This window comes from Henckelia pumila, chromosome 1 (assembly GCF_033568475.1).
Source record: "Henckelia pumila isolate YLH828 chromosome 1, ASM3356847v2, whole genome shotgun sequence".
Classification (NCBI taxonomy): domain Eukaryota; kingdom Viridiplantae; phylum Streptophyta; class Magnoliopsida; order Lamiales; family Gesneriaceae; genus Henckelia; species Henckelia pumila.
In genome coordinates, this window is record NC_133120.1 from 40,901,718 (window position 1) to 40,921,219 (window position 19,502).

Genomic DNA, 19,502 nt, shown 5'->3' on the forward strand with positions numbered 1-19,502 from the left:
TCGAGGGTTGTTTGTATAAGTTCATTCATGAGTTGGTTGCTCGGTTATTGTAAACACTTGTGTGTGAAGCCAAGTGTATTTACGAGTGTTGTGGCTATCCTTGGAGCCCTTAAGGCCAAGTGTTGAGTTGTATCGGCTCGGTGATCGTGTCAAGTTGTAAGGCTATCCTTGGAGCCATCAAAGCCATGTCGTTCGAAGTGCTAGTGGATCCTTGGTTAATCGATCTTAACCAAGAAGGGGAGACGTAGACGATTTATCGTCGAACTTCCATAAACATCTCTTATCCCTTTTACTGCTTTATTTACATTACGCATTTATTTACCGCACTTATTATTAATTGCTTTAAGTCTTCCGCTTGCATATTTGCATAAACGCTTTAAATTGCTAAAGTTGCTAATAGAACCTAAATCCCCCCCCCCCATTAGGTTCTAACAAGTGGTATCAGAGCCACCTTTTTACAAAATATTTTCAAAAAGGTTCTTATGGCAAATCTAGCGAGCGACTATGCTCAAGGGCAATCAACAAATCGTCCTCCTCTTTTTAATGGCATAAACTACGGATATTGGAAAAATCGAATGTCCCTATATATCCAATTCGTAGACTATGACCTTTGGAAGGTTACTGTGAAAGGTCCCTACATACCTACTAAAGAGGTTGAGGGTGTCAAAATTCCTAAAGGAATGGACGACTTTTCTAAGGAGGATATGAAACTTATATCTCAAAATGCTAAAGCCATGAATATTCTTCATTATTCTTTAGATATGAACGAGTAAAACCGGATCTCAATGTGCTCATCCGCTAAAGAGATATGGGACAAGTTGGAGATATGCCATGAAGGGACTAATCAAGTCAAAGAAACGAAGATCGATCTACTCCAACTCAAATACGAAACATTCGAGATGGAATCAAATGAAGATGTAGATACTATGTTCCGAAGGCTTACTCAAATTATCAATGAGCTATCCCAACTCGGGGAACAATATCCAACCAAACAAGTGTGGAGGAGAGCTCTACGCGCCTTACGCAAGGAGTGGGATGCCAAGAGGACGGCTATCATAGAATCCAACAAAGGCGACACCGCTTCCTATGACCTTGATCAACTTCATGGGACTCTAAAAACCCATGAGTTGGAACTGTCAACAAGGAAGAAAATAAAGAAAGAAGACATCAAGGCAAAGGGGATTGCTCTATCTAGCCAATCCAAAGAAGATGAAGATGATGATATGGCACTCTTTGCAAGAAAATTCAAAAGATTTATGCGAGGAAACAACTTCAAAAAGAAGACGGACAAAGAAGTTACCTGCTACAATTGTCAACAACAAGGCCACTATGCAAATGAGTGTCCTCTCAAGAAGAAAGTTGACAAGAGAAAGAAGAAAGCACTCATAGCCACTTGGAGTAATAGCGACGATGACGAGGAGGAAGCAAACATCTGCCTCATGGCTAAAAGTGATGACATCGTCTCCGACGACGATGACGAGGTACCTTCCTATGATGAACTACTACATGCATATAAAAACATGTTAAATATGGCTAAATCTCTTAGAAAAGAAAATAGAAAGCTCAAACATGAATTAGAGTCTAAGGAGCATGAAAACCTAAGATTAAAAGATGACATAGCTCACTTAGAAAAATCTTTTGATAAGTTCAATGTTAGTAGTAATAATTTGAATAATTTACTTAGCATGCAAAAATGTAGTTTTGATAAGGGTGGAATAGGGTACGGTAAAAAATCAATAGACTTTACTAGTCTAATTGCTAAAACAAAAATGAGATCACCCCCTACATGCTCTTATTGTTGTAAAATTGGTCATGCTAGATATAAATGTAGATCCTTGAGATTTCAATATGATAAAAAGATCTATATGAAATGGAGGCCTAAGAGTACTTAACAACTCATCAGTTGGCATTATGAGATCATGATCTAAGGGAGTTCATCATAGACCGGTTTAAACTGCCTTGACTTGCGACTGGTCTTCCTGATGAACGCTGCTCTGTCCAAGAAAATAGGTTTTTAAAGAGGCCATAGCCCTACCTACTACTGGGAGCACTTTTAGAAAGTGGCGATGATGTTGCTATGAGAGACTGAACTCTTAGAAGTCTATTTTGTATCTCTCTTTTCTAACATTGTGGACCCAAAAGAACTAAAGGGTACCAAAACCAATTTTTGCAGGGAAATAGGAAAACTGTTCTTCCTAGCATATGGTATCTAGACAGTGGATGTTCTAGACATATGACGGGAAACAAAGAGCTACTCCAATCCATCAAACCAAAGGATAAAGGAACTGTCACATTTGGAGACAACAACAAAGGAGTTATCGAAGGAATCTACTCAATAGGTATATCTGAATCTTGCTTGATTGATGATGTACTCCTAGTGAAAGGGCTTAAGCATAACTTACTAAGCATAAGTCAATTGTGCGATAGAGGTTATGAAGTCAAGTTCACTCCTCAACACTGCACTATATCACTCACGACTGACAAATCCATAAATTTCAAAGGATATAGAATTGAAAATGTATACAAGGTTTCTTTAAACAATTTATCTTTATCAAATATTAAAAGCCTTGTATCCTTGAATGTTGATGATAACATTCTTTGGCATAGACAACTAGGTCATGTTGGTCCTAGTACTATAGAAAAACTTTTTAAACTTGATTTAGTTGTTGGTATGCCAAAACTCAATTTAAAATTAGATTCTGTTTGTGATGCGTGTCAACTTGGCAAACATATAAGAGAATCTTTTAAAAGAAAAATTTTTGTATCTACTTCTATGCCCCTTGAACTTCTTCACCTAGATCTATGTGGTCCCTCGAGGAACGCTAGCCTAGGAGGGAAGCTTTATGCATTTGTCATTGTGGATGATTTCTCACGTTACACGTGGACATTATTTTTAGCCCACAAAAATGATGCCTTTGATTATTTTAAAACTTTTGTCAAACGAGTTGAGAATGAGAAAAATCTTATATCAAACAGATCCGTAGTGACCACGGAACTGAATTTCAAAATGAGAGTTTTTCAAATTTCTGTGAAGAGAAAGGCATCGGTTACAATTTTTCTTGTCCTAGGACTCCTCAACAAAACGGGGTCTTTTGTGAGAAAAAATAGGACACTTTTGGAGATTGCAAGGACCATGTTATGTGAGCATTCTCTACCAAAATATTTTTGCTGCTTGTTACATCATTAATCGTGTATCAATAAGGCCAATTCTCAAGAAAACTCCATATGAATTATGGAGAGGGAGAAAGCCTAACATTTCATACTTTCGAGCTTTCGGTTCCAAATGCTATATTCATAATAACGGTATGGACAACCTTGGCAAATTTGATGCCAAATCCGACAAAGGTATTTTTCTTGGATATTTTACTACAAGTAAGGCTTTTAGAGTATTTAATAAACGCACTTTACTTGTTGAAGAATCTATGCATGTTGTATTTGATGAATCTATGTCAATAGTCTCTCGCACTAACAATGATGATGTAGAATTACTCGAAGAAGAGATGACTTCATCAAGTCTAAATGATTTAGATGTTTCTGTTGAGGAAACACCACTTCCAAAGGATTGGACGCTTCACAAAGATCATCCTATAGATCTTATCATTGGAAGTCCTTCGAAGGGTGTAACCACTCGTTCTTCTCTTAATAATATTTTCAATCATCTTGATTTTATTTCACATGTTGAACCTAAGTGCATTGATGATGATTTATTAAATGATTCTTGGATTATTGCTATGCAAGATGAATTGAATGAGTTTAAACGTAATGATGTTTGGAATCTTGTTCCTTGGCCGCATGATAGATCTATTATTGGCACTAATGGGTGTTTAGGAATAAACTTGATGAGCATGGTACTATCACTAGAAATAAAGATAGACTTGTAGCAAAAGGATATAGTCAAGAAGAAGGCATAGATTATGATGAGACATATGCGCCTGTTGCTAGACTAGAATCCATTCGCATGCTACTTGTTTTTGCTTGCTCTAAAAATTTTAAGTTATTTCAAATGGATGTTAAGAGTGCTTTCCTGAATGGTGAATTGAAAGAAGAAGTTTATATTGAACAACCTGATGGCTTTGTTGATGCTTTACTGCCTGATCATGTGTATAGATTAAACAAAGCTTTGTATAGATTGAAACAAGCTCCTAGAGCTTGGTATGATAAACTGTCTACTTTCTTGCTTTCAAATGGTTTTTCAAGAGGAAAGATCGACATTACTTTATTCACCAAGAATGTCAAAAATGATCTTTTGATTGTGCAAATTTATGTTGATGATATAATATTTGGTTCTACTGACAAATCTCTTTGTCAAGATTTCTCCAAACTTATGCAGGAACACTTTGAGATGAGCATGATGGGTAAACTTAACTATTTCCTCGGATTGCAAATCAAACAGTGCAAGGATGAGTTCTTTGTGAACCAAAGCAAATACATCAATGAGATTGTAAAGAAGTTTGGGATGGAGAACACAAAATCATCATCCACACCGATGAGCACAGCAATCAGATTCGACAAGGATGAAAATGGTGAATCTGTAGATCAATCTTCCTTTCGTAGTATGATTGACTCCTTATAATATGACACTGCTAGTAGACCGGACATTATGTTTAGTGTTTGCTTGTGTGCAAGATTTCAATCATGTCCAAAGGAATCACATTTGTTCGCCTTAAAACGCATTTTCAAATATCTTTTAAATACTCCAAATCTCGTCTTGTGGTATTCGAAAAATTCCTTCTTTGATTTAAAAGCTTACTGTGATGCCGACTTTGGTGGATATAAGGTGGACCGAAAAAGCACTAGTGGAACCTATTTCTTTTTAGGAAACTGTTTAGTTTCTTGGTTTTCCAAAAAGCAAAACTGTGTTGCGTTGTCAACGACCGAAGCCGAATATATGGCTGCCGGTAGTTGTTGTGCGCAAATTCTTTGGATGAAGCATCAATTGCTCGACTATGGCGTCTCTTTTTCAAAAATCCCTATTTTCTGTGACAACACTAGCGCCATTTGTCTTACAAAGAATCCGATTCAACATTCGCGCACCAAATATATTGACATTCGTCATCATTTTATTCGTGACCACATCGAACGAAATGAAGTTGAACTTCAATATGTTGACACGTCAAATCAAATTGCCGATATTTTTACAAAACCACTAGATGAAAATAATTTTATTCGTTTGCGTGGTAAACTTGGCATGATTGAGTTGTAAACACTTACGAACATAAATAAATTTAATGTCATATTAAGGGGGAGCTTAATATTAAAATCGAGCAAATTAATTTTGGATAATATAAATCAATTATATTTATTCAAAATTAAAAAGCTCACATTTTATGTGAATTATTTGATTTAAATACTTAAAATTGCAAAATTTAATTTAAGGTTCATTTTTTCAAATTTTTGAAACTTCGGCTGGTTCGGACCACCCGAACCATAGTTCGGATTGTCCGAACTTCCTCGCGCCCATTCAATTCAAGACTTTCAAAAATCCCTCCTGATTAGCCCGTTCGGGCCCTCCGAACCAAGCTTTAGATCGTCCGAACTATGGGCGATAAAACTTTGAATTTTGACCGCCTCAGCTTCGGGCCCTCCGAAGAACTTCGGACGCCACGAACTTAAAATTGTACTGTTCGGACCATCCGAATGTACTTCGGGTCCTCCAAACTTGAATTACAGATTGTCAATCTTATCCCCTCGGTAATCAGGTTCGGACCGTCCGAACCCAGTTCGGATCGTCCGAACCCTCTGCTATATATACCCCCTCGGGCCATCCGATTTCTTCACCCCTAAAAACTTTGTTTTCTCCTCTCTCATCCGAAATCTAGCCTAAAAAATGCCTACCAAACGCCGTCGTGATCTAGCTAGCTCTAGCCGCCCAATCCCTATCCATGATCCAAATTTACCGGCTATTTCTCGTCCTATCCCTGAGGATTATCCCACTCGACCGATTTTACCCGGTCGTATTCTCGATGTCACCTATCTTGCGACATCACATCTGCTTTTATTGCCTCTCATTGCTGCCCAACATTGGGAATCCTTTTTCCAGCCTTCCATTCCGGATGCCATCTTTCCGGAGTTACTTTACGAGTTCTACGCCAACCTGGAACTCGAACTTGGCGAGGAGTTTCATATCGCCACGATTGTCCAGGGTCGGCATGTTCGCTTTTCTGTCTCCAACTTTGCCGAGTGGTTTGACCTTCCTTTGCTAGGACCCAACAACTATTTCGGTCAGGGATGGCCCACTGATGATTCTACTTTTGATCGAGATGAGGTTCTTTCTACCATTCTTGGTTGTCCAGCCACTGTACGTTGCCGACGATCATATTTCTTTGAAACAACTCCATCCCGACTACCAAATCATTCAGAAATTGATCACTACTTCCATCATTCCGCGCAGTGGAGACTCATCCACCTGCAAATATCTTGATCTTTATGTTCTCTACCATATTGTCTCTTTCCGTCCTTTCAACCTTCCTCGATTCATTATGCAGGCTATGCATAATGCGGCTAAAGCCACGAGGAAAGTTTCTCTAACTTTTGCTCGTGTCATCAACCGCATTTTGACTCATTTTGACATCTCTTTTGATAACCCAAATGCTCTTCTCATCTCTGATTTCCACACTTTCAACCATTCTTCGATTACCAAGATGGAACTATCTTGGAATCCTGTCCTTTCTTGTTGGGTTAATGACCCAACTCGTGCCTTTAAAAAATATCTTCCAGACAAACATTTTTCACTTCCTTATTCGAGTCTTTCACCCACTTCTCAAGCTAAGGGTTTTCCCAATGGGCCGCCTGCCGAAGAAGGAGGACCTTTTTCTTCTGGTTTTCATACTTTTCCAAATCTTGGCGAGCTTCCATTTGAGTTACCCGAAGTTCCTGCTACCCCCGCTCCTCAGACTGATCGTCTTTTCGAGACTCTTTAGCGCATTGAAGGGAATCTAGCCAGCCACTTTGCATCTTCTACTACCTCTATGGATGCATTGATTATGAGAGTTGCCTCGCTGGAGACTCGCTTCGATGACTTTTTCTCTCGCTATCCTTCGCCGCAGCACGATGATGACTCTTAGATTTTATTTTTGCATTTTAAGTTGTACTTGTTTATGCTTTTAATGTAAAAATTTCTAAATTAGTTTAATGAAATTATTGTGTAATTTAATTTTCTCGTCTTTTAATTGCTTTTTGATTATCGCAAAAAGGGGGAGAATTAATTTGGTTAAATAATTATTCATTAAATTGAGGGGGAGTTTTAATTATTATAGCTTAAACAATATTTGAGTAAATTTGTTTAATTATATTATTGTCTTATTTTATTTCTCCTATTTAACCAAGTTTTGTGATCATCAAAAAGGGGGAGATTGTTACGCCTTAAACGCATACAAATCTCGTGTAATGAGATTAATGTTTTTAATGCATTAACAATTCTCATAATTAAATTGTTTTGATGATTACAAAACTCGATTAATCGTTACTAACAGTTTAAAGTGAGAAATTTGCAGGTAATAATATTTTTGAGTATAGACAATATTGGAAGCAAGAACCGATAATCAAAAATTTGGGAATAAAAATTCAAAAGTTAGAATCTGTCCAGGTTCGGACGACCCGAAGACAACTTCGGATGCTCCGAAGTATTTCTAGAATTTAATAAAGATCGAAGGACAAGTTCGGAGACTTCGAAGACTACTTTGGACGATCCGAAGTGAGTTCGGACGACCCGAAGATTTTCCAGGAATTAAATAAGGATCGGAGGCACTCTCGGAGGCCACGAAAAGAATACTTCGGACGATCCGAAGATTTTCCAGGAATTAAATAAAGATCGGAGGCACTCTCGGAGGCCACGAAATGACTACTTCGGACCACCCGAAGACATGTTCGGACGACCCGAACTCCTTTACGGCCTTGAAGATTTTGTCAAAAGAAAATTTGCCGGAATGAATTTAATGCCGCCGTTCGGACGATTTGAAGATGACTTCGGACCACCCGAACAGTTCACCAGTCGTAAGAATTTGAATTTCAATCAGACAAGGTTCGGACGACCCGAACCCGTTTGGATTGGCACCTATAAATACATGCCATTTGAAGCCTTCTCAACTCACCAATTCACTCTCAACTCTCTTTGCAAGCAAGTTCCTCTCCTACAAGAGTTAAAAGAAATATTTGTGAGATATATATTCAAAATCAAGGGTTGTTTGTATAACTTCATTCGTGAGTTGGTTGCTCGGTTATTGTAAACACTTGTGTGTGAAGCCAAGTGTATTTACGAATGTTGTGGCTATCCTTGGAGCCCTTAAGGCCAAGTGTTGAGTTGTATCGGCTCGGTGATCGTGTCAAGTTGTAAGGCTATCCTTGGAGCCATCAAAGCTAAGTCGTTCGAAGTGCTAGTGGATCCTTGGTTAATCGATCTTAACCAAGAAGGGGAGACGTAGACGATTTATCGTCGAACTTCCATAAACATTTCTTATCCCTTTTACTGCTTTATTTACATTACGAATTTATTTACCGCACTTATTATTAATTGCTTTAAGAATACTCGCCCAGTCGCGGGTCTCAAGAATATCTAGCACTTAGTATAACCAAATTCTTACTTAAAACAATTTACCGACATAAATCCAAAAATAAATTTAAGTTACCGATTTAACTTAAATTCTTAAAGTATTACCTGTGATCAGGGTGGTATCAGGTTCGGCCTCTTCGGCCTGCATCAAGAATACTCGCCCAGTCGCGGGTCTCCTAGCCTTTGGACAATCAGCTATCACGTGTCCTGGCCTCTTGCCCCTGTAGCATAATCCAGCTCCCATCAAACACTTCCCATAGTGGGTCTGTGGGCCTGATGCCCCTGAGGTCTGTGGGCCTGATTCCCTTGGGGTCCGTGGGCCTGATTCCCCTGCTGATGCGGTGGTCCATGGTACGGCCTCTTGCCATGCAGCTGCTGCTGGCCATGAGCTGGGAATGGCCTCTTGCTCTGCGCCTCTGCGCTGATATCCCTCAGTGTCTGCTCAAACCTCAAGGCCTGCCTAAGGGCCGAAGCATAGTCAGCTGGCTCCGCCATAAGTACATCCCGACGGATGGCAGGTCGTAGCCCCACAATGAAGTGCTGGAGCTTCTCCTCCTCATCGTCTCCAATCAAGGGCACAAAGTGGCAGCCCCTCTCAAACTTCACCACAAACTGAGCCACTGACAAATTTTCCTTGTCGTAGACTCATAAACTCCGTCTTCAAACGGGCCCTCACATCAGCAGTGAAATACTTCTCAAAGAAAAGTTTCTTGAAATCAGTCCAAGGTAGAGTAGCCGGATCCATAGTCTTCTCCACTCCCTTCCACCAGAGGGCGGAATCATCCTGGAGAAGAAAAACAGCACACCGCACTAGATCTGGATCTCCCAACTGCATATAGCAAAAGATCAACTCCAACGAACGAATCCATCCCTCCGCTACCAATGGATCAGTAGTGCCAGCAAAGTCCTTAGGATTCATCTTCCTAAACTGCTCATAAATGGTCCCCATTCCAGCCCTAGGAGTGTCCACATGTCGCTCAAGGATACGGGCTAATCCAGCTAGCACCTGAGTCCCAACATCCATAACTGGTGGAGGTGGAGGCGGTGGCGGTGGCGGTGGCGGCGGTGGTGGATGTGGAGGACGTCCATGACGAGCGGCCATCTGTACGCAAGTTCAAATTCCACACTTAAATTTCATGCCTAAGGGAAAAAGGTTTCTTTAAACTTTTATAAACTCAAGGGCTTTAAAACTCTTATTTTCAACATTTAAACAGTCAAAGATAGCAAAATTTTAAATCTTACAGACTTTGAGGCGAGATCTCCTGAGTCCCAACGTTCGGAGGTAGGCACAACCCAAGCCCAATGACCGTGCTTTGGTACCAACTGAAACGACCCTAACTACTAAAACTAAATAAATAAAGAAATTGAGGAAAAAAAATTAAAATTTTTGGCATGACCTATTTGTTTGAATAAAAAAACCACATGTCTCAAACATCAGTTTAAATAAACCTCAACCCGAGGTGAACAACAAACACAAGCATGCAGATTAGTAACTAATTCGACGCCAACCGAAGGAACAAAGTATTTAAAGTTTACATGCCAACATAATTTGCAGGGAATAACACATCCTGCTAACGAAGGGAAAAACAACCAACGACACAATATAATTATTACATAGACATAAATGCGGAAAGAAAAGAGCTGCAACGGTCAGGGTGTGCCTCCGAACACCTATGGGCCCTGGAAATCCTGCCCCGCAGCCTCATCCAAGTTCTCACCTGCACCAAGCATAGTAGTGAGCCTAAAAGCCCAGCAAGATTTAAATAATATAGCAAGGGTTCAAAATAATGCATAATACTAAAAATAGTACACGGTACACTAATGAGTCTCACACGAAGAGGAAAAATCATAACATGCCCGAAGTAAGAACAATAACAATATGCGATGAATATACACATTCATGAATCAATTATCCTTTACTTTACTTTTGAATTTGGGTCCTCGATTGTGAATATGGTTTTGATCGATCAATGGCTGCAGTATACTATGCCGGCAAGGACGCCGAGATTAATCTCGTCGCCACATTGCCACTTTTTCATTTTTTTGGTAGGGGAGCCGAGATAAATCCCGGCCGCTTACTACACGTCTCGTTTGGTAGGGGAGCTGGGATGTCTCCCAGCCGCTTACTACACGTCTCATTTGGCAAGTGAGCCAGGGCATCCCCCGACCGACATTGCACATACAAGTCACAACCAAATCACTTCATTCATTAACTTTTCCTTTCAATTAACATTTCTCAATTCAACATTTAAACCTTTACAAACATTTCTTTTAATACTAGACTTTGGGACTAGAATATTAAATAAATTTGAAGTCACACACGCGAATAGATGGCGTTGAATGATGTAAACAAAATAAACTCAAAAGATAGCACGACATAAGTTTTATGGATGATTGGAGTGTAGGGGAACACCCTTGGCTTAAAGCTTTACTCCTTTTTACTTAAGTTTACGCTCACAAGGGTCCAACTCGAGCGGTCGGCCTATAAAATCCATAACTCATCCCATATTAATCCAAAAGACTTTCCGTTCGAACCGGCACCTCAAACACCCTTAAGAAACTCTAATAACCCGTAATTACATTTTTATAATGGTCCAAACCAACTCAAACACTTAGACACACGGACAGCCCGTAAATAAGGGAAAAATATGTTCACGTCATCCTAACTTAAAACATACATAACCCAATCGATTTTTATCCAAAATAGGCCCATTTTATACCGACACGATCCTAAGATCCTATAATTTAAGAAAATCAGAGGTAGCCCCTGCCCAGACCTCCAGAACCGACCTCACCAGACCCATTTCCCTTAGTGTCGACGCGACGATAAAATTCTGTTTTGGCACTCCTAAGGCTATGGCTTACCAAACTCACTCCTCATGCCCTAGCACCTCAAGAACCCATCCAAGTAACTTGTAAGCATCCCTAAATGTCCAGCTAGGACCCTTGGACAAGGCCCTACCTTGACTCTACTTAACTTCTCTCTTTGAACGAAACACTTAACTTAACGCCTTCAAAACACTACTAGCTAATAACCCAACCAAACATTCTAACAACCAGCCCCATAATCCATCCAAAACTCAATCCAAACACATGTTTAAGACCCAAGAACACTTCATGGGCAGCCCCTCCACTCCCTTCATCAACATCCTCAAAAACTTCAATTCAAACGCCACAAACTCAACACAATTTATATCATTTCAAAGCATATGCATTAAATAACTTGGCTAACACCATGTGCAACTTAAAATCAATCAAGTACACATAAATATGGATCAAAATCAACGTGCTACATTCTGAATTTTTCCACTTCACCATGTAAATTTCATTCAAGTGCTAACAATTCATTTCCTTGAGTTTAAAACACCATCTAGAAGTTGAAAAGCATCAAGCCAAACCCGAGCCCCCTAGAACCCCCTATGGTCAAACACACATATACATGATACCCTAAATAATTTGTCCAAAAACATCAAAACACAAGCTAACCAAGAAAATATATCCTATTATTGGGTTTAAAAGAAGAATGGAGGTAATCTTGCCTCAAAATTGCAACAAGAAAGGAAGGGGGAGGGCTGGACACACACACAAACCCACGGCTAGGGCTGTAGCAGCCTCCAAGGTGGTCTTCACGGCGGCTGGACGGCGGCTGGTCGGCAAGGAGGCGGTGTCCGGCGGCTATGGAAGGGAGAAATGGAGGAGTCGAAGTGTTCTTGTGGAGGGGAGGTGTATGGCGTGAGAAAGGGAGAGGAGATGAGAGAGAGGCAGCTAAGGTTGATTAGAAATGTTAGGGTTTAAGTGTGTGTGTGATATATTATATGTATGTATGTATAGGTGTGAGTGTGTGAGTGTAGGACAAGTCAAAGGTACCTTTTTGACCACAAAAATGTGCTAGTTTTGAATTTAAAATTTTAGTTTGAAGAATTTCCTCTAATTTAAATATCTAAGTCTAGAATCCTAAATTTTAAATGCCAAGAATGAAATTTCACTTGTCCGGGTCCAAAAAGGCTAATATGGGAGATTTAAAGAGTTACGCGCGAAAATGCGCTTACGCGATTTTCTTGAATGGAAAAATCTAAAATAAATATTTTTATTTTATTTTCCTCACCTCTCAAGGAATTTAGGTCACCTAAATTTATAATAAAGGATTTTCCCGCCGTGTCCGCCCTTGCCGTGTACCGAAGCCGAAAGTTACCAATATAAGCAGTTTAAGCAATTAAATTTTAATATCATGCAAATAATTCTAAGAAGATTTAAATAATTTAAATTACAAGGAATTTTAGAATTTTAAACATTAAAATTAATTTAGGCATGGAATTTAATTTATGGATTTTAGGCGTCACATTATATGTCAAAACACATCTACACACAAAGGGCTACGTGTTATATGTTTTGTGAAAAAGCCAAATCGGAAGTCTAAGACATCAAACATGCCAATTAAATTTGGGTCATGGTATTAACATTCAAGGAGACAAGCAGCCACCAACTTTACTATTCCACATTTAACGAGTCTTGGACTCTTGCTCTCATTTGGCCTATAAATAGATGTGTTGTATAAGCTTTGTAGTGTGAAAAAGTGTAGAAATATTCCTCACTTGTAAAATAAATATTGTGTGTGTAAGAATAAGAGGTTGAGTGTGCATATTTCTCCAAGTTTAAGTATGCAATTTCTTTTATCCTTACTCTTGAGTCTTATGTTCATGACAAGCTAAATCTTTTTATGTCTAGGTGAAAAGGTTTCATTGTTGGTCAAGTAAGATTATTTCTATTTTGTATATTCTTTCCTTTTCTAATTTTATTTTTACTAATTGATCTTTATTTGTAGGTATAATTTGGATGATTTATTGTTATCTATTTACATCAAATACTTGGTACCTTGAATGTGGTTACCTTGATTTGTTTTCTAATATGATACAATAAATACTACAATAATTATATACTATAAATATATGTATCAATTTATAATAAAGTCATATATATTATTTAGATAAAAGCGTGGCTCTGCCGGTTGTTCTAAATAATATATTGTGATTTGATCTAACATTTACTTTTCTACAACTAACATTTACTTTCTCGCATCTAACATTTACTTTCTCGCAACTAGCATTTACTTTCCCGCCTCTAACATAAAACAAAAGTCATATATTTTATTTAGACGATAGCGTGGCTCTACCGGTTGTTCTAAATGAAATATGGTGATTTGATCTAACATTTAATTTTATGTCAATTTATATTTATGCACTTATATATATATTATGGGTACCATATATTAATTATCGGTTAATCTGATATTAATATAGTGGAAACTATATTATATGATATATTTGTTTAAATATTTAATTGTTCTTTTATGTTTATATTTATGCATCTATATATATATTATGGGTATCATGTATTAACTATCGGTTAATCTGATATTAATATAGTGGGAACTATATTATATGATATATTTGTTTAAATATTTCATTGTTCTTTTATATTTATTCTTATTTTAGTTTTTTTTTTATTTATTTTTGTTAAGCAATCTTAAATAAACCAACTATGAACCTTTGTAGCCTTGACAATTTTATAATTTGTGTATTTGAAGTTTTATAATAATATTCCCATCTATAATATATCATTGCTAAAATTAAACTTACAGCATCCTCTCCGTGGATCGATCTCGTACTCACGAGTATATTACTTGCAGACAACCTACACTTGGGTGAATTTCAATTTAAGTTGTAGCAAGTTTTTGGCGCCGTTGCCGGGGAGGTATAAATTAAGTTTAATTTTTGTTATTTATGATACTTATGTAAATATATGTTATTTTTAATTGTATGATTGTTTGGATTCGTAAACAAAGTGGTAGACTTGTTCAAGTATCTGAAAATATTTTAAACATGGAAGATAATTCTAATAATCAAGATAATAATAATAATAATAATAATAATAATAATAATAATAATAATAATAATAATAATAATAATAATAATAATAATAATAATAATAATAATAATAATAATAATCAAGAACACTTAGGCACCATATGAATCCAATAAGAACTAGTACACCATCTTGTTTGGTTTTTCCTCCTGATGCATCTAATTTCAATTTTAAACCTCAAATCATTCAACTTTTACCAAATTTTCATGGCCTAGATTCTGAAAATCCATATTTGCATTTAAGGGAATTTGAGGAGGTCAACACTTATAATGATCAAAATTGTAGCATGGATATTGTTTGATTAAAGCTTTTCCCTTTTTCTTTAAAAGATAAAGCTAAAACATGGTTGCAAAATTTGAGATCAAGTTCAATAAGATCATGGGAAGAAATGCAACAACAATTTATAAAAAAGTTTTTCCCTTCCCATAGAACAAACTCTTTTAAAAGAAAAATTACAACTTTTTCTCAAAAACAAGGGGAAACATTTTATCAATGTTGAGATAGATATGAAGAGTTACTTAATACTTGCCCACATCATGGTTTTGAAATATGAAGGATAGTTTCTCACTTTTATGAAGGTTTAATACCTAAAGATAGGCAAATGATAGAATTCATGTGTAATGGAACTTTTGAAGATAAAAATCCAAATGAGGCTATGGAATATTTGGAGTCTTTAGCAGAAAATGCTCAAAATTGGGATAATATAGGCTCAATTGAACCACCAAGTAAAACCAATAATTCAACAAATAGGGTTGGTATTTATCATCTTAAAGATGATGTAGATATTCAAGCCAAACTTGCATCTTTAGCAAGAAAAAATAAGTCATTAGAAATGAAAAGGAGTGATCAATTAAAAAGTGTTCAAGAAATTGTTTGTCATATATGTGATACACATGATCATCTTACAAAAAATTGTCCTACTTTGCCTTTATTTAAAGAATGTCTCCATGAACAAGCCAATTATGTTAACAATTTTAAAAAACTTATATTAGAACATTTTTCACAAAAATATAATCCTGGTTGGAGAAATCATCCTAATTTTAGTTGGAGGAATGATAATAATGCACAACCTTCACAACAACCTTTTCAAAATAACCAAAATCATTAAGGTTATGCTCCTTATATCCCACCTCCAAGAAAACATTTTGAAGATGAAATTCATGCATACATTCAAAAGCAAGAGTCTATCAATATTCAAAACATTCAATCTATGAATGATTTGAAAGAAACTCTTGCAAAATTTGCATCTGCACTTAATATTCATGAAAATGGAAAATTTTCATCTCAACCACAACCTAATCCTAAAAATCAAAATCAAGATAAATTTGATCAAGTAAAATATGTTATTACTCTTAGAAGTGGTAAAATAGTTAATGATCCATATAGTGATGAAAACAAAGATCAGTCAAACTCAGTGAGTAAGGATGAAAATCTTGATACTTTCGAGAAAGATGATACTTTGAGTCCTAAGATTAAGAAAGTTGATGATAAATTATCTGAAGTAATATATGAGTCAAATAAACCTGTTCCATTTCCTCATGCATTAGTAAACAATAAAAAACAAAAAAATGATTCTGATATTTATGAAGTTTTTAAACAAGTAAAAATAAATATTTCATTATTAGATGCTATTAAACAAGTACCTTCTTATGCAAAGTTTTAAAAAGATTTATGTACTGTTAAAAGAAAATTGCATGTAAATAAGAAAGCATTCTTAACTGAACAAGTAAGTTCTATTATTCAAAATAATTCTACTTTAAAATATAAAGATTCTGGTTGTCCAACAATTTCATGTATTATTGGAAAAAATAAAATTAAAAAAGATTTGTTAGATTTGGGAGAAAGTGTGAATTTACTTCCTTATTCAGTTTATGAAAAACTGAAGTTGGGAGATTTAAAACCTACATCTGTTACTCTTCTACTAGCCGATAGTTCAAAATACCTAGAGGTATCGTAGAAGATGTGTTAGTTCAAGTCGATAAATTCATATATCCTGTGGATTTTATTGTCTTGGATACACAACCAATAGAAGTGCATAATGAAATTCCATTAATATTAGGATGTCCATTTCTAGCAACTTCAAATCCTTTGATTAATTGTCGAAATGAAATAATGAAATTTTCTTTTGGAAATATGACTTTAGAACTTAATGTGTTCAATTTATGTAAACAACCAAGTATTAATGAAGATGAAGATGATAATGCAATAGAAACAATCTTTGAAGAAAATATACACCAAGAAAACTTAAATCAACAACCAGAAGTTTGTTTAGTGGAAAGTGTTTTTAAATCAAAGTTATTTGAAGAAATTAATGAACTTGAAGAAGTAAAAGAAAATGATCATCCAAAACTTGAATTAAAACCTTTACCAATAGAACTAAAATATGCTTTTCTTGGTGAAAATCAAACATATCATATTGTAATATCTTCTACTCTTTTACCAAAACAAGAAGAAGATTTAATAATATTACTTAAAAAGCATAAAAATGCAATTGGATGGACTTTCCAAGATATAAAAGGTATAAATCTTTTAATATGTACACATAGAATTCACTTGGAATAAAATGCTAAAACATATCAACAACCACAAAGAAGATTAAATCCACACATGAAAGAAGTTGTTAAAAATGAAGTTTTAAAACTATTAGATGTCGGAATTATTTATCCAATCTCGGATAGTAAATGGGTAAGTCTAACACAAGTAGTACCAAAAAAATCAGGCATCACTGTTATAAAAAATGAAAAGGGAGAATTATTACAAGCTAGGATTCCATCTAGTTGGCGTATGTGCATTGATTATAGAAAATTAAATGATGCAACTAGAAAAGATCACTTTCCGTTACCATTTTTAGATCAAATTTTAGAGAAAGTGGCAGGTAATCGGTAGTGACCCAACCCGGATCCACTACCTAATCAGAGTTACAGTAAAAGCGCACGCAATAAAAGCTTAAAGCGTAAAGTGCGGATAATTAAAATACAACAAATCCAATCGACATAATACAACCGACGATATCACAAGTTTATAAGTATTGTTATACAACCAATCGAAGGTTCAGGGTAAATAAATCTCTACCCTCTACAACTTCACACTCTCCCAAGCTCAATCCTGTTGAGAGCCGCCTGGACCGTCCAGCCTCAAACCAGCCCCGCCACAAGGTACACAATACCCAAACACAGGGGCGTGAGCTAGAACGCTCAATACAAAGAAATGATATAAATACAAATATGCGCACACAGATGATTTAAAACTCAAGTGAAAACACTTGCTCATGGCGCCGAGAATATACAGTACCGGCTAGAGAGCGACTCTGCGGGGTACTCGTATACTCCATATCAGGGCTGAGCCAACCCCATCCTGACCCGAATCCAAAACAGGATACAAGCCCCATATGGAAACTGTCATACCCGACTCGAGTCCAAAATGAGATCATTGTTCCCTATGGAGACTGTCAATGACTCACATCTCTCCGGATGCAGTCACACGTAAAATCATGTATGTGCTAAGACGGTAAAACATGCAAAAACATGATAAAGAATATAGCACATTCTCATGCAACATACATGCAAATATCTCATGCCGGCTATCTCGGTCAGTACTTACGTACCTCTAACACTGCTGGACAACCTAGCTCCACTGGCCTATACTCCAAGCCTACTAGTCCAGTCTACTGCTACTACAATGCAAATATCCATGCATCAACAATAAAGCTCTAAAAGCCTTAACTAAGCTGTAGCGTACTCCTAAATATTTTTAGGATGCCAAAGCTATACCTGCGTCCGTCGTTAGCCCTTTGCTGTCGATAGCCTCAAAACTAGGTCATAGCTCCGCGACGACGTCTAGATCACTAAGCCACTTCTGGATTCCCCGTAGGACGTCTAGATCTCCCTAGATCTGAGTTAGAAGGCCTAGTAATTGAGAGAGAAGAAAGGAAATGAGCGAGTCACAAATGAATCTCGGCTCCTCTATTTATAGACGGCGTTCGGGCCGTCCGAACTTGGCTTCGGGCCCTCCAAACTGGTTCGGATCCTCCGATCATGACTTCGGATCGTCCAAACTTGATCGGATCATCCGAACTTGATCGGATCGTCCGATCCTAACTTTGGGTCCTCCGAAGTCCCATCAGTGACGTTAGCCATGATGTCACCTTGCTGACGTAATTGATGACATAAGCCCTAACACTGTTCGGGTCCTCCGATCCCACCGACGGGGCCTCCGATCCTCTTCGGATCCTCCGAACTCCTCTTTAGATCGACCAAACTCCTCGGGCCTCCGATCACGTTCGGGTCCTCCGAACACTAGTTCGGAGCGTTCGAACCTCCCGAGCCATGCCCACCATATTCGAGTATCCTGGATCTATTTCTGGAGTCCGTTAGTTCAACAGGACATCCCTAATCATGTATTAAGAACATGATCATGTGATTAATTACTCATTAATCACTAATTCGAGATGCGGGTTACTACATTTTCCCCCATTTAAGAAATTTCATCCTCGAAATTAGAGTCAGAGGAAAAAGTACGAAACTTAACATGAATGTTCTTTATTACAACTGAACAAGTACAAACTCGATACAAAGAAGTACAAAATCTCAAAATAACTCAGGGTGCTCGGCTAACATCCGACTCTCCAACTCCCAAGTAGCTTCCTCTGTCCCTCTGCATTGCCACTGTACCATCACCAATGGTATACGCTTGTTACGAAGTACCTTGTCCTTCCTGTCAAGAATCCGCAGGGGTTTCTCCACATACGATAGATCCCGATCTACCTTTACCTCGGTCGGATGCAAAATATGCGACTCGTCCGCCACATACTGACTTAACAAGGACACGTGGAACACATCGTGGATCTCCGAAAGATCGGGTGGCAAGGCCAGACGATAAGCCACATCCTCAACCTTCTCGAGAATCTTGAAAGGACCAATAAATCTAGGTGTCAGCTTACCCTTGCGATCAAACCTCATCACCTTCCGAAAAGGTGACACACGCAAGAAAACATACTCCCCTACCTCAAAATGAAGTGGCCTGCGGTGAGTGT

The 19,502-nt window shown here is 37.4% G+C and overlaps 1 non-coding gene across 1 annotated transcript; it reads right to left on the reverse strand.

The window, feature by feature from the left end:
• Positions 1-14,902: 14,902 nt before the first annotated feature.
• LOC140876532 (small nucleolar RNA R71) lies at positions 14,903-15,013 on the reverse strand. The gene has a single exon (XR_012148837.1). It is a non-coding gene; the product is annotated as a small nucleolar RNA R71 (small nucleolar RNA).
• Positions 15,014-19,502: the final 4,489 nt, after the last annotated feature.